The 12,874-nt window shown below is 41.0% G+C and overlaps 1 protein-coding gene and 1 long non-coding RNA gene across 2 annotated transcripts in view; one reads left to right on the top strand and one right to left on the bottom strand.

Annotated features, from left to right (window-relative positions):
* Positions 1 to 12,874, bottom strand: part of LOC103506169 (squamous cell carcinoma antigen recognized by T-cells 3-like) — a 44,117-nt gene that overhangs the window by 21,541 nt on the left and 9,702 nt on the right. The gene's annotated exons all lie outside the window — the stretch shown is intronic.
* LOC113466145 lies at positions 8,090 to 9,117 on the top strand. Its single transcript, XR_003390635.1, has 2 exons — positions 8,090 to 8,203; positions 8,827 to 9,117. It is a non-coding gene; the product is annotated as an uncharacterized LOC113466145 (long non-coding RNA).

The following is a 12,874-nucleotide window of genomic DNA, read 5'->3' as shown; positions in this document are numbered from 1 at the left end:
CATTTCCATGATTCATGAGTAGGTATACCTAGTTATGCCCATAGAGGTACTTACAATTTCGGTCCCTTTCGTCACAAACACAGGGGAACGTAACAAATCCATGATTCTGCCTAACAACGCACTTGAGGAATAGAAAAGTTCAAAAGTTATTTTATTATTTTTATTTATTCAAGAGGTTTGATAGAGGGAACTGTAACTGCTAAGGTCTTATCGTCCAGAAAGCGAAGAGAGAAGGAAGTCAGGATGTTCAAAGGTTAATAAACCGTTTCCAATGGAAACAGGAAACACGAAGCAAAACTGTCACAGAAAATGAAAATCACTTCTTTCTTCTTTCTATTTCCTTCGTCTTGGAAAATTTCAATTTCCGTGAACGTCTCTTAAGGCCTTTCCTTCCTGTGATTGACAGGGCGACAGAGGATCCTGAAAGTTTCCTGAACAAAACTTTGTAACTGTTCCGAGAAAAAGGCTCAGAAAGACAGTCGGAACATGGGTGGTGGGTGACGGAAAAAGCTTGAGACCTAGGTCTCTCAGAGGGTATGACAGATATAGGTCTCTAGATTTTTCCGTCACTCACACCCAGACTGTCTGACAGACCCAGGACTAGAAGACTGCCATCTCACAAACGACGAAGCAGGGAAGAGGAAGCTTTTTTTTTTTGTATCAAAAGAAAAAGAAATTACGTAGAGTACCTACGTAGGTAAGGGCGTACAAAAAACTGATAAAAACTGTTCAAATGAGGATAAACTCAACAAAGGGCGATCAATGTAATCAATTAATTAATATATTAAATAGGTATTAAATGAAAGTAATTTAGGTAATAATTATGAAAAACTACAACGATTCCAAACACTCATAAAATTAAGTTGTTAGTAGCAGAAAAACTTTTTTTGAACAGTTTGATAGGTGAAAAATCGAAAGTGGCCTATGACGAACAGACGTCATTAGTATTAAAGCAGAAGAAAATAAACAACATAGGAAAATGGATAGGTACCTTAAGGAAATAGGAAATCTTAAGGAAAAAGGGAACCTAAATCATTTAGGAACGACTGTGCATTCGGCCCTTAAAATTTTCTGTTTTCTTCTAGAGATAGGAAAGGTCATGGCAAATTCGATGTTGATGTCAAAATCCAGTTTCGAACCCCGGAAGTGACACTTTTTGGATAAAAGTGGTAATTTCTCGAGAAATTCAAATATAACCCCCTATTTTTTATTTCACTTTTGAAATCTACGTGGAATTTCATGAAATTGGGGAACCAAATCCCATGGGGAACCAAATCTTTTGCTATTATTGGTAGATAGGTACCTAAGTGGTAAGTACGGGGATTTATGAAAGAAAACGGAGGGGAGGTAAAATAAAATGCCATGCCTGTATACAGGACTCACAGATAACAGCAAACCGTTCTAACCGGTCTTTATATTGGACATCAATAAGTCACCCAAATATCAAAAGTTGGTCCTTCTTCAATAGTTGACTTTTTGCTTAAAAAAAGCTGACGATCCGTGAACCGTGATTACTTCAAAAGTCGGTCCCGTATTTCAAAAGTTGGTCTTGTATTTCAAAAGTTGGTCTTGTATTTCATAAATTGGTCCTTTTTCAAAATTCAGCACCCTATTTCAAATGTTAGCCCCTTATTTCAAATGTTGGTTCCGTGTATCAATAATTGGTTCAAGTCGAATTATGTAGGTGTTACGAAATTTGGACCCCTATTTCAAATGTTGGTCCCAGTCGGCCATGTACGAACATATTAGGTACCACATTCGGCCCCCTATTTCAAAAGTTGGCCCTTTCAATACTGGGACCCGTATTTCCAGAAGAACACAAAATCGAATACGAACGCGAAAAAGTTGAACAAACTGAAGGCGGCCGACGCTAGATGGCGCTTCTGGCTGAACATATCCCATGCTTCAACGAGAATAAGGAACGAGAGTAAATGTAGGACAGCCCCGCTCAAACTGATTATGAGACTCTGTGAAAACACAAGAATAGGGTAAGATTAGGTAATTCGATGTTGATGTCAAAATCCAGTTTCGAACCCCGGAAGTGACACTTTTTGGATAAAAGTGGTAATTTCTCGAGAAATTCAAATATAACCCCCTATTTTTTATTTCACTTTTGAAATCTACGTGGAATTTCATGAAATTGGGGAACCAAATCCCATGGGGAACCAAATCTTTTGCTATTATTGGTAGATAGGTACCTAAGTGGTAAGTACGGGAAGCGAGATTTTTTTCATCCCGAACAGAACAAGGGATGTGACATATCAAATCCGTGTAGTTTTAGGTGGTGAATAATGTGGTGACATGAGTTTTTCTTTGTCTTACATTTTTGAGGTTCTGGGTGTAAGGGTATAGTTGGAACACCCCCTCAAATGGCATTCAGTGATTTTTCTCGATACCACCCTGTAGAAATAAATCGAACTATTTATGAAAGAGCTGACTTTTTCGCTGTGATAGTTACGATGCCATTGAGTTGCATACAGTCTAATTTACGTATCCAAGTATGTTACCAACCTGTTTTTATTTGGATCAATTTTAGTTCCATTCTAAAAACAGGAGAGCAAATAATCCGGCATACTTTGCCGCCGACAGCCTTTTTTGAATGCTTTAAATTTGGCCAGCCTAGTTAACTTGGAGGTCTGACTGGTGGACGTTAAATAGGGGGTATACCAGCCTGAATTTCCCTTGCTAAAACAGCAAAGGTCGTAATTGAGAGGTTGACGAAAAACGCCGACCCCTGAACACGGGAAAAGGCGAAGAAAAAGAATTAGTTAGCTTGGAGGGTAGCGCATCTTGTAAGCACTAGGTCGCGGGTTCGATTCCCGCCGAAGGCGGAATTTATCCTAAACACATAAAGCTCGTTCTCGATACGGCTGGCTTCCTCCTGTCCTGTCTTCCTTCTCTCTTCGTTTTTGGGACCATAAGACCTTGGCAGATACAGTTCCCTCTATCAAACCTCTTGAAAAAAATAATAATAAAATAAAATAAATATGGATGCTCCAAATTTTCCGAGGCTGGCCCACAGTAAAGGAGACAAAAGACAAATGAAGCTCGCTCGAAGGGGCCTGGGCCCCCTCGGACCCCTAAATACAGCCCTGCTGTAGACAGCTGCTGAAGTCCCTGGTCAGAACAGAATAGATTGGGTATGAATGGAATTCTATGAATGAGATTGTAGGAAATTATGAATGAAATGTCGCCATTCAGAGAAGTCCTGAATATGAATGAATTTTGAAATAAGCCCATTGTGTGAGAAGTCCTGAATTATACGTAACATAGGTAGGTAATGAAAGAGCTGACTTTTTCGCTGTGATAGTTACGATGCCATTGAGTTGCATACAGTCTAATTTACGTATCCAAGTATGTTACCAACCTATTTTTATTTGGATCAATTTTAGTTCCATTCTAACAAGCTGGGCCCGTTCCTCCGGGAATTATTTAACCCGTAGTTTATTCGATCAGTACAGTACCTATGTACATGATTTTCTCTAATCACTACGGGCTAAAAAATTCCCGGAGGGACGGGCCCTGCTTGTTATTACTATCGTAATAATAAAGGAAGGACGGACTAAAAACTTGAGAGCAAATAATCCGGCATACCTTGCCTCCGACAGCCTTTTTTGAATGCTTTAAATTTGGCCAGCCTAGTTAACTTGGAGGTCTGGCTGGGGGACGTTAAACAGGGGGTATACTAGCCTGAATTTCCCTTGCTAAAGAAATAGCAAAGGTCGTAATTGAGAGGCTGACGAAAAACGCCGACCCCTGAACACGGGAAAAGGCGAAGAAAAAGAATTAGTTAGCTTGGAGGGTAGCGCATCTTGTAAGCACTAGGTCGCGGGTTCGATTCCCGCCGAAGGCGGAATTTATCCTAAACACATAAAGCTCGTTCTCGATACGGCTGGCTTCCTCCTGTCCTGTCTTCCTTCTCTCTTCGTTTTTGGGACCATAAGACCTTGGCAGATACAGTTCCCTCTATCAAACCTCTTGAAAAAAAAAATAATAATAAAATAAAATAAATATGGATGCTCCAAAATTTTCGGAGTCTGGCCCACAGTAAAGGAGACAAAAGACAAATGAAGCTCGCTCGAAGGGGCCTGGGCCCCCTCGGACCCCTAAATACAGCCCTGCTGTAGACAGCTGCTGAAGTCCCTGGTCAGAATAGACTAGATTGGGTATGAATGGAATTCTATGAATGAGATTGTAGGAAATTATGAATGAAATCTCGCCATTCAGAGAAGTCCTGAATATGAATGAATTTTGAAATAAGCCCATTGTATGAGAAGTCCTGAATTATACGTAACATAGGTAGGTAGCTCCCTGGGACCTATAACTTGGGTCAGCCTTTCACTATCAGGTAGATCTGACAGGTATCACCTGATCCGGTCCGCCTGTCAGGTCTACTTGATAGTGTGTGTGCTCATTAGGTATCAGGTAGACTTGATAGACGAACCTGATAGAAATAATCGAGGTTCTACTGTAATGTAATGTAAAGAACCTTCATCAATTACCAATTTCTGAGACACAGGCTCCTGCATAAGAAATCCCAGAAGGTTATGAGACTCTGTGAAAACACAAGAATAGGGTAAGATTAGAAGGAGATCAAATGTAGGACAGCCCCGCTCAAACTGATTATGAGACTGTGAAAACACAAGAATAGGGTAAGATTAGAAGGAGACCAAATGTAGGACAGCCCCGCTCAAACTGATTATGAGACTCTGTGAAAACACAAGAATAGGGTAAGATTAGAAGGAGACCAAATGTAGGACAGCCCCGCTCAAACTGATTATGAGGGTCTGTGAAAACACAAGAACGACTTCGCTGTAGAAAATGTAGGCGGAAGGCTCGAGGGAAGCCACTATGAACGCGATACTGAGGAGGGAGAAAATCTGAAATCAAAGCATTTTTTTTTTTTTCAAGAGGTTTGACAGAGGGAACCCTATGGGCAATTACACACACGTTTGACGCTAAAGCTGTGTCCACCTGTCCACACATAGTCGACGTCAACTAAAACCGTACACTGTCTCGATAACATAGTGGACAACTCAGCATACCAGTGATAGAAATAGGATTGTCAAATTAGGTATAAAGTAACTTTAGAGGCTACATTATGGAGGAAACTTTTCCATACCATCATCTCAAAAGACAACATTTCTTTGTTTTTTGTTGTTGTTTTAGCGGCTTTAGCTTTCGTCGAATGGTAATAGCAGAATAATTAAGAAAAGATATCTTCTTTATGTATCTGCTATACACCGGGGTGGTGGTCTCTAGCTCTAGCCATGTTAGATTGGCTGGCTCGTCCTGAACCGCAGTCAACCATCGTGAGTACTTGTGCTTGGTCGTTAAAACAAAATTTCTTTGTTTTTCAGACACGTTACCTCCGGAAGTAACGCGAGCGCTCCAATACATTCTGGAACAGCGGAGTCGAAACTTCGACTGGGCCTCTGGGGCCGAATCCGCGGCCGCTCTCACCGCCCTCCAATTGACCAACTGGGGCCCCACCTGGGAGCGCGAGCTATCGGCCAAACAGCTCGAAATCGATCTGGTTCTGGAGTTGTGGCGACATTTGGACCCAACGCACACCTACCATCTGAGCCACATGCAGCCTCAGCAGTTGTCGCACTACGTCCTCGCATTGACCGCCATGTGTCATGACCCGGCCAACTTCTACGGATATAATCTTATAGGTGAGTTAATTTAGGGTTGAATCATAAGGTGTGATAAGGTGGTCTAACGTACCTCAAGAGCGACGCTGCACCATGAAGATACGGGTTCCTACTGACCCCACGCCGACCTTATACACTGTGACTAGCTACAGATCAGATCGACCACGGAGCAAATAAACACGCGTCGGTGTCACTAGTTGTTGTTCTAGCTGTGTAGCTGCACCGAGGGGGGTTGATACTGTTGATAGTCTCTAGTCAATATTACTTGGCTCATAAGATCAGGTCGACCACGGAGCAAATAAACACGCGTCGGTGTCACTAGTTGTTGTTCTAGCTGTGTAGCTGCACCGAGGGGGGTTGATAGTCTCTAGTCAATATTACTTGGCTCATCCCGAACCGCAGTCAACCATCATGAGGACCTGTGCTTTTCCTTTGAAGCCTGAAGCGTAATAATAAATCGTACCGCCTAGAAATCTGATCCTGTGTGACCCCGGCCCCGGCCCTTCTTCTCAACCATCATGAGGACCTGTGCTTTTCCTTTGAAGCCTGAAGCGTAATAATAAATCGTACCGCCTAGAAATCTGATCCTGTGTGACCTCGGCCCTTCTTTTCTTCCAGGATCTCTGGTGCATCACGAGAGTAACGCGTCCAATGAGGAGCTCATCCTCTCCTCCCTGGCGAGTTGTGCGGCCGGCGGTCACATCCGCAAGAGAAACTTGCGGCGCCTTCTCGACATTCCCAAGAGCGTCTTACCGGGGAAAGCTTCCTATCCGAGAGGTGAGTAGAATACATCAATAATTGTGGCTTATTAGGGACGTCATAAAAAAAAGGAATTTTAATTGTGTGAAGCATAAATGCTTGTCACAAATGTCATTCTCCGCTTAATATACTACGCTAAATTTTATGACATGACTTGACTCGAACCACCAACCTCCAGATTCAAAGTCCACCGTGCTAACCACTGCACCACTGAGGTAAGTCCTTAAGGACGTCATAATAGAACATACATACCAGGTGGAAGAGTTTTTCTTCTTGTAAACAGAGATTACCTGGTAGTTCAACGATAGAATGCTGCCAGCCTTTTGGAATCCTACTTTTAGTTTTTAGGATCGATGGGGCTCTTTTGCTGTAATTGTTGAAAGTTGAAAATTTAGTCTTCAAGTTTTCTGATTCAGTTAAAATAATATACTTTTTAGGATCGATGGGGCTCTTTTGCTGTAATTGTTGAAAGTTGAAAATTTAGTCTTCAAGTTTTCTGATTCAGTTAAAATAATATATGTATCTTCTTCTTCCTCGCCTTTTCCAGTGTTCAGACGGGGTCGGCGTTTTTCGTCAGCCTCCCAATCAGCCCTGGGGTGATTTGCTCAAGACTAACTTTTCGTTTGTTACGAGTGGCTGCCCTTCGCGCTCAACCTTTGCTATTTCTTTAGCAAGGGAAATTTCATTTCGTCTTGCTAAAATAATATGTATATGTTACCGGCATTCTATATAAACATTTAGGGTTGAATCATAAGGTGTGATAAGGTGGTCTAACGTACCTCAAGAGCGACGCTGCACCATGAAGATACGGGTTCCTACTGACTCCACGCCGACCTTATACACTGTGGCTAGCTACAGATCAGGATTTGGCAAAAATTGCGTACACACTACACACGCAACGATCTGTCAAAAGATGACGTTTGAATTTGAAGACCAAGACCATGATTACTATGTAGTTGAAAGACCATGATTACTTATGTGCCTACCTTCATAATATGTCACACAAATTTACTGTTTACACAGGCTTTTCTGGACGAACCGAACGATCTTTGGAACCGAAGTGCCGCCCTCGACTATCTACTCCGACATCAAGCGGACGACGGATCCTTCACGGACGTCGCTACGACGGCGGATGTGGTGCTCGCGCTGTCCAATCAGTCGCTACATCTGTTCCGAGACATCAACTGCGACTCTCCGCGAAATATTAGCGGTAAGTGGAGAACAGAACTTGAAGTTGTCTGGCTGAGGGACGTTAAACAGGGAGCAGACCAGCTTAGTCTGGTTGGGGGACGTTAGACAGGGAGTAGACCACCTTAATCTGGCTGGTGAGACTTTAAACAGGAATTATACCGGCCTCAGTTTCCCTTGCTAAAGAAATAGCAAAGGTTGAGTGCGAAGGGCATCTCGTAAAATTTATAGCCAAAACCAAATGTCAGTCCAAAGCAATCGCCCTAGTTAGGGCTGACGAAAAACGCCAACATTTTATTCACACAAATTGTACAATTGTACATATACAAAATTGAAAATACCATAATGGAAATCAAAAATGCTTGAAAAACTGAAGAAGATCATCCACATACTTGAAGCTGAAAGCTCGAAAGGAACAAGAAGCAATGGTCATAAGAAGAAAGAAGATCTATGAAAGAATTAATTGTTTTTTTTTTTTTTTTTTCAATCATACCTATCCCTATCTTTCTCGACACAGTTATTGTTTCCTTAGCTGAGATATCGCTTGACTGAGATATTGGAATTTCCAGGCCTGGCAGTGAGAAATAACTGGCAGAAAGGTAGGAAAGAACCCTACACTATACAGTCTATACACTCGCGGTGGCTCAATATTTGATTTATGATATCACTGTTAAAACAAACACATGGTTGACATGGTCCCAATGCTAAGTCATAACCTGAGTATTCCAACTTCGTAAAATTTTGCATTTGTCCTAGGTATCCCAATTAATTGATCTAAATTGAAAATCTACCTCCATATGTACACCTATGGGCAATTACACACACGTTTGACGCTAAAGCTGTGTCCACCTGTCCACACATAGTCGACGTCAACTAAAACCGTACACTGTCTTGATAACATAGTGGACAACACAGCATACCAGTGATAGGATTGTCAAATTAGGTATAATGTAACTTTAGAGGCTACATTATGGAGGAAACTTTTCCATACCATCATCTCAAAAGACACCTTTTCTTTGTTTTTTGTTGTTGTTTTAGTGGCTTTAGCTTTCGCCAAATGGTAATAGCAGAATAATTAATAAAAGATATCTTTATGTATCTGCTATACACCGGGGTGATGCTCTCTAGCTCTAGCCATGTTAGATTGGCTGGCTCGTCCTGAACCGCAGTCAACCATCGTGAGCACTTGTGCTTGGTCTTTAAAACAAAATTTGTTTTTCAGACACGTTACCTCCGGAAGTAACGCGAGCGCTCCAATACATTCTGGAACAGCGGAGTCGAAACTTCGACTGGGCCTCTGGGGCCGAATCCGCGGCCGCTCTCACCGCCCTCCAATTGACCAACTGGGGCCCCACCTGGGAGCGCGAGCTATCGGCCAAACAGCTCGAAATCGATCTGGTTCTGGAGTTGTGGCGACATTTGGACCCAACGCACACCTACCATCTGAGCCACATGCAGCCTCAGCAGTTGTCGCACTACGTCCTCGCATTGACCGCCATGTGTCATGACCCGGCCAACTTCTACGGATATAATCTTATAGGTGAGTTAATTTAGGGTTGGGTTTGGTGTGACTTTAATGTAGGCCTCGGCTCTCATGAGTGTGCATTCGATTTTATTTTCAAGGTCAAGGTAACGCAAAGTCGTCCGGGAAATCCTCTGGAAAGCCGGAAGCCAAATCGGACAAAGTAGTCGTGAGCTATTCACTGTGGGTGGGCAGCAACGTGACTGCCCAGCATAGCATCAACATCACCACAGATTACAACGACACCTTCTACCATGTCATGCAGATGGCGGCTGAAAACGATGACAACTTCAAGTAAGTTAAAGACTAAAGACCACTCTCTTCACATCCATTTCCTCTCTTTTTACCCCCCTCCCTCCTTTCCCTGCACACTCTCTTCTTCCTTGACAAAACTCACCAAGACAATCCTCAGCCTCACTCACTCTTGTTCTTATCTTCATTCCTCTCATTTTGAACTTTTTATCCTACGTTTTCTTGTATCTCATTTCATTTCCGATTTATTTTTTTATTTTTCAGTCCTCACTTTACTTCATCATAAGAAATCAATTCAATAATCTAATAATATTACTACATCCAAAAATAGTGTAGCCCAACACCAGATTTAATCTAAAAGGGCTACACAGCTACTTTTTTCCTGTCTTTGTAATGACCTTTGTTAAAAAAAAGTGCGTTTTTCGATGAGGATTTTTATAGACCACGTAAAATAGGTGACCTGCCCCCCGGGATAGGAGAAAGTTATCGTTCCATGAACGAACCTTACCTGGTAGGCCGGCCACGCACTATCAGGTAGAGCTGAGAGGCGGACCTTTTCAGCCGTACCTGTCAGGTCTACCTGATGGTGTGTGTGATGTGCTCATCAGATATCAGAGTACCTGACAGGCGGACCTCTCAAGCCTACCTGATACTGAGTGGCTGGCCTTAGATCCACGACCTAGCGCTTACAAGGCAGACGCGCTACCCTTCAAGATAACTTGGCTGGCAGGGAAGAATCTGGTTGGGGGTCTTTAAACAGGGAGTAGACCAGCTTAGTCTTGCTGGGGACTTCAAGTAGGGAGTATACCAGCCTGAAATTTTCCTTTAGAAATAGCAAAGGTTAAGTGCGAGGCAGGTGCTCCACCTTCCAAGGTAACTAGGCTGGCTCTAGTTATATGTTACGAGAACCTGATTTTAAACGTGCTACAGTACGAAAACAGGCAAAAACATGGCTGAGACCATCACCCAGGTTAAGGCAGATACCTTCTCTTTAATCTGCCATCACCATTCGGCGAAAGCTAAAGCCGCTACTACAACAACAACAACAACAACAACAACAACAACAACAACAACAAAACATTATTTTCCATTCCGCCAGGTTTGAAGCTACCGAGTGGCCGAACGGCCATTACGTGCACACCCTCGCGGGTTTCACAGAGGAGCCCAACAGCTACCACTACTGGCTCCTCTATCGACTGACCCAGGTTCCTGACCCGACACACCCGCCTGGCAACCAACTCGTGGCCCCCACGGGGGTCGATGACCTTCTGGTGGAAAATGGCGAACACTACCTGTTTTGGTACAAGAAACTCTAAGCTGTTCTGCCCAGCTGCGGAGGGATCGGACTCTTTTCTTCGAAACATGAAAGCGTTTCAATAGGGTACAAAGACTACAAAGCTTTTCTAAAGTTAGACTCCTACACTCTTAAATAACGCCTCTTGGTTCAGTTTTATTTTGTTCAGCTACCTGTTTTGGCACAAGAAACTCTTAAGCTGTTCTGCGCGCTGCGGAGGAATTGGACTCTTTTCTTCAAAACATGAAAGCGTTTCAATAGGGTACAAAAGCTTTTCTAAAGTTAGACTTCTACACTCTAAAATAACGCTTCTTGGTTCAGTTTTAATTTTTTGTACGATCTTTTGCATTTGGAAAAAAAAAAGAAGTACGATCAAACACAAAAAAGAACGTGTAATGGAGGACAAAAGCAAATTTTGACGGCTTATCAGTGCAGTACAGTTCAAAAAAGTACTGATTTTTTTTTTTTTTTTTTTCAAAAGTTACTGAGTGTGTATGATGGGGTATGGGTACTCGGTACTCATTATGATGGTGGCGGGGGTACGTGAGATTAAATCCGGTTACCCAAGGGGTACGCGGGCGAAAAAAGGCTGAAAACCGCTGGTCTACATGACAGACATTTTTATTTGTACCTACTTTCTACTTTTGTATTCGCCTCTGATATGTTTTGATTCTTTTGCTTTTTCTTTTTCTCCTTCACTGACATTAATTACCTAATTAGGTAATTAACTATTAAAAAATAAGTAATATTACGCTACTTATCAACTTAAATATTGTTGTCAAATTCGCAATCAATGCTGAAGATAAAATTCCACACCTCGGCTGGTATTGAACCCACGCCCTCTTCATTACCAGGCGAGCGTCTTGACCACTACACCACCCAGGTGGTTTACTACTTAAGAACTTAAGTTATTGATTAATTTATTTACTCACTATGTAACAGAAGGCCATGTGTGCAAATTTACTAGATACTAAGTATTGTGGTTAAATTAAGACTGTTGAGTCAACTTTTCATTTTGTTTGAAGTATTTACCGGACCAGTATTAGCTTAGTTTACTGTGATGAATACTAAACTTTACTAACCCAATAATCTTATTATCACCTATTTCACAAGTTCCTATGAAAAATAAATTGAAAATAGCGATTTTTAATTAATAGGTAAATATTGTTATTTTCAAAAGAAAACCTTCTAACTTTCTCCCCCCTCTCTGTTAAAAAATAATGGACAATAAATAAATTTTACTTTTTTATAATATACTAGCATTTTAATTCCACGTAATTAAAAATCGACTAAGATGTTATATTCTTAAGGTATAATAGCCCCTAAGTATGTAAGTATAAAACAGATTTATAAATATCTAAATAATAAGCATCTATACGACTACCTTTCTAAGAATAATTAATCGACTGTGTGTGTGTGTGTTTTTTCTCCGTTGAAATTTCGATAAATTTAAAAATAATAATAATAAGGTATCTATTTACCATATTAGGCGCCTACTACCTAATAATATCCACCTACTATACATATTATTTTACTGTGTGTACTGTGTAGGTATAGGTACCTACCTATGTCTAGTTTATCTTTCTTGTTTTGTAAATTTGTAGGTTAATGCGATTATGAAATATACATCTCTATAGCTTTGCCTATAACTAATTTTTAATTTTTGTGATTTGTACCTCGGTAGGTATTTACACTGTACATTTTATGTTTAGGTCGCATAAGAGTCTTGAACTACTTTCTTTAGGTAAAAAAAAAAGAAGAAGAAGAAAATAAAAAAAGATTTTTTGCTGCTTGCATCATAGATTCATCGTCATAGACTAGGTACTCTAGGTAGGTACCTAGGTAGTAAAATGCGCGGAGATCAAACATTGGTAGGTACCTACACCTACACCTCCTTATTTCTGATTATATCTACATAGTACATATGTACCTATTAGCTTCTAATTGATGGAACTATTAGGTACAGTACCTACCTATTTTATTGTCTCTGTGTTAAAAAATTATTGAAAAATACCTACTCACCATTATTATAACTATAATTTTTTAATATGTGAAAAATAAAATAATAAAATGCTCTTGAGACAGACATTGTACCTACTTATTTTTGTCGATTTTTCATTATTATTATTTTCTCTCCTTTTGAAGAGGAATGACAGAGGGAACTGTAACAACAAAGGTCTTTTCCGTAAAGCGAAGAGAAAC

Source organism: Diaphorina citri, unplaced genomic scaffold, assembly GCF_000475195.1.
Source record: "Diaphorina citri unplaced genomic scaffold, Diaci psyllid genome assembly version 1.1 scaffold219, whole genome shotgun sequence".
Classification (NCBI taxonomy): Eukaryota; Metazoa; Arthropoda; class Insecta; order Hemiptera; family Psyllidae; genus Diaphorina; species Diaphorina citri.
This window is presented reverse-complemented; position numbering and strand designations above follow the sequence as displayed.